Raw genomic sequence first — 3,638 nt, 5'->3', positions numbered from 1 at the left:
CCTTACACTCGCTCATTGTCAAATCACTCCCGAGGAAGGGCACATACTAGGGCGCTCTCGCACCAACCGCCCAAGTTTCGAAATTCCTCATGTTCCAAAATCGCTCAACTGCTTCCAAAAGCTTTCGTAATTCTGACATCGCTCACGCTCCCCCACCATTTTCCAATGTCGTGGGCACCTGTTAACATTTTAGAGGCTCACACACTTGCTCAGCCAAAACCGCTCAATTGCTTCCAAAAGCTTACGTAAATCTGGCATCGCACTCCCCCAAAGTAATTGAAATGCCCATTTTCCAATGTCATGGGCACCTGTTAAACTTTTAGAGGCTCACGCGCTAGTTACACACCACCCATTTCCTGCCCAAGTAAGAAAAGGGGATGTGAGGGATGTGTTTATAGACCAAGTGACAAAATGAGGAAAACAAGGCTCATTTATTACAATTGTGTGCGAAAGCTTGTGTGGTATGGGCTAAACGCTTTCCAATTGGAGGTCATGGGTTCAATTGAGTCTTGGTGTCAAAATGTGGGCAGGCTTTGGGCAAGGAGGGTTGCTTGCCCCTACCCTTGGGCGCCCCCGCTTTTGCACATCAAATCATATGCCTCCTTGTGGAGGACAAATTGGTGCACACCCCTCTCGTAAGATGTGTGGCGTGCCAGTGTGTAACCAGCCTCAGATCTAATTTTCAAACTGTGGAAATGGTAGTTACAAACCACGCTATTAGGTTGTAGTTACAAAATAATCTGTGAGATGACAATTACATGAGGCTTTAAGGCTATAAAAGGAGGCCTTCTCCTTAATTTAAATCCATTAGCTCTAGCAGTGGGAGGAGCCTCCCTAGTAGCTACTGTAGTAGTAGTAGCCTCCCTAGCAGCTAGTAGTGTCATCAGTTCAACATCAGCTACTAGTAGTGCCATTAGTAGCAATAGCACCTAGTGTAGCATACTGTCCAGAAGTTGTAGCAACACAGTTTCAATAGCAGGATTAGCCCTAGCCTCATTAGCCTCTCCAATAGATGCTTGAGCCTTTACAGCAAAGCCCCAACATTCACCCTAGCCACTTCGTGTTCCATCCTCTCATTAATAAGATTTCCTCTAGCCTCTATAGTCTAACTCATAGCTTACGTCCAACCCCTTAATGGGACTAGGATGTAATAGCTCATCCCTTCATTGAGGGAACCAAGAGTTGTACATTGGGTATCTAGTGATTGCTAGGCCCAATCCTAAGTATACAGATAGTAGCTAGCATAACTATCAGTGCAACAATGATGCTTTCATGCATGTGCTCAGCATCCCTCTCTCTTCTCGTAGTAGTTAGCATTTCATGCATGTGCTCAGCATTCCTCTCTCTTCCCGTAGTTAGCATTTCATGATTCTACACCCCAATAGACACTACCAGCATCGCTAGTGAGAGAGTGATGTAGTCTTCTTGCTCACTACTTCTCAAATGCAAGCTCATTGGAAGTTTCCAAGAGGAGTTTCTTCCTAGGTGCAAGCTCATAGAAGGAAGGTGCAATTCAAATGCTACGTCCAATGACCCCTAATCCTACGTCATCTAATGTGTTTATGAGCGAACTTCAAATGATTGAGATCTATGCTCAATTGGCCTTGAATCTTAAGATTGAGAGTGGGAGTGGGAGAGAGAGAGAGAGAGAGAGAGGAACCGGGGGGTTTCACTCTTATGTCTATGATGTCTTTATTAGACTTTACAATAAGTTATCTACTGCCTTCTGATATTTGTAGACCTACAGTCATTATATTACAAAAATTAGTCCCAAAAAAAGAGACACTCAGCTCTTCAAATATCAGAAGGCAGTAGATAACTTATTGTAAAGTCTAATAAAGACATCATAGACATAAGAGAGATAAAGGGGTTTCTAGAAATAAATTATCCAAGTTTTGTACATATTTCGACCTCTAAGCTGCATGTTTTTTGAGAGGAGATTGAAACCCCCCCCGTTCCTCTGTGTGTGTGTGCGTGTGTATGTGCGTGTGCATGTGTGTGTGCACATGTGTGTGCATGCGTGCGTGCATGCATGTGTGTGTGTATATGTAAGACTATCTTCCATGAAGAGAAGACAGATGTTTTCCACATAATATATAAAGACAAGGACGAGATATAACAAGATACAAGCTCGTTTAGGATAGAAGACTTTCTTTTTTCACCAAGGTTTTTAATTTAACAAGTTTTTATTGGCAAACGTAGATTATACTAAAGAAGTTACACTCACCTGCATCATGTCTCCTCCCCAGTGTTGATCCTTGTGAGAGATAGTTGACCATGTGGGGGTTAAAGGTCACTGTACCCCGGTTATGTACAATACTCAAACACATATATAAATGAATGAAAAAGAAGATTAGGGTGGTTCTGCACCCACCAAAACTTGTGTGGCTCTCTGTCTCTCTCTCTCTCCTTCTTCCGTTCTTACTTCCGTTGAGAGCACTCTCAACTGGTATCAGAGCTCGGGTGATCTAACTGAGCGTGCGTGAATGCTTGAAGCTCAACAGCTCTGTGGGAGGAAGAAGAAGCTCTGTGGGAGGAAGAAGAAGCTCTGTGGGAAGCTTTGTGGGTGACTTTACTTGCATCCGAGTGTGCAGAGACCTTGGATAAACCTTTGGAAAAGTTACTTTGGCTTTACGAAGTGGTTTTGAGAGCCTGTTAAGAGTTTTCAAAGAAAAGTCATTTTTTGAGCTTTTCCCTGTTCCGTTCGATGACAGAGACTCCGTATTGACTTGTAGAGGCAACTATTGCTTGCTTTTGGTGTTGACTTCACTTCAGGAGCTTGGAAACACCTTCATTCTTGAATCTGGGATCATTTCATTGGATTTCTGGCTCACTGTGTCAGTTTCTGCGTTTTTTGCCCGGGTGTTGGAACTCAAGTTTGGAGCAACCATTTGCAGATCTGTCAGTTCCGGTGGACTCAGGAGGTCCTAAAACTTCTATGTTGCTCATCATTTGCACTCCGGTGGAGTTTACAAACAGCTCTGTTTCCAAAAACATTTTTCAGTCCGTGTGTTGGACCCAGTGATTGAGACCACGGTTTCCAAAACCGTCTATCCCATTGCGTTCCGGACGCCCAAAAACCCCTACCTATCAGTTCTTGCGCGATTCAGTGGAGGATTTTCAGAGTTATAGATCTCTGTGTATTCGATTTCGTCTCTCTGTTATGCATTTTTCATACTAAGGTTTTGAAACCTTAGATTTATGCCACATGGCAGTGGATAAGTGTTGACTCCCATTTCTCACTCATCAGTTGGGATTTTGGAGTTCTGGCAGAAGAGAGATATTTGCAGATTTTCTTGCTGATTCCGATTATGCAATGGCGCCCATGTTTTGAGGCATCTCAGGTTCTATTTTCAATAGCGGTCATTACCGTGGGACTATGATTTCTTGAGCATACCTTATGCAGATCACTCTAGTTGCAGTAGTTTGAGCAGTGTGTGCTCATTCGTGGTATGCATTGGGTTGCAATGGATGATTTATAGGCCATTTGGATGCATTGCGGTCCTTATTGGATGCGCTGATAGGCCCAAATTGCCTTGTGGGATGCTATTTTTTATGGACGCTTTGCACATGGATGCTATTTTATGTTGAGGGACAGCTTTGGCACATTGCAGGTGATGCACTCATAGTGCTATGCT

Source organism: Dipteris shenzhenensis, chromosome 30, assembly GCF_047967505.1.
Source record: "Dipteris shenzhenensis isolate YYH24624 ecotype China chromosome 30, Dip_SZ_1.0, whole genome shotgun sequence".
NCBI classification, from domain to species: Eukaryota; Viridiplantae; Streptophyta; class Polypodiopsida; order Gleicheniales; family Dipteridaceae; genus Dipteris; species Dipteris shenzhenensis.
This window is presented reverse-complemented; position numbering follows the sequence as displayed.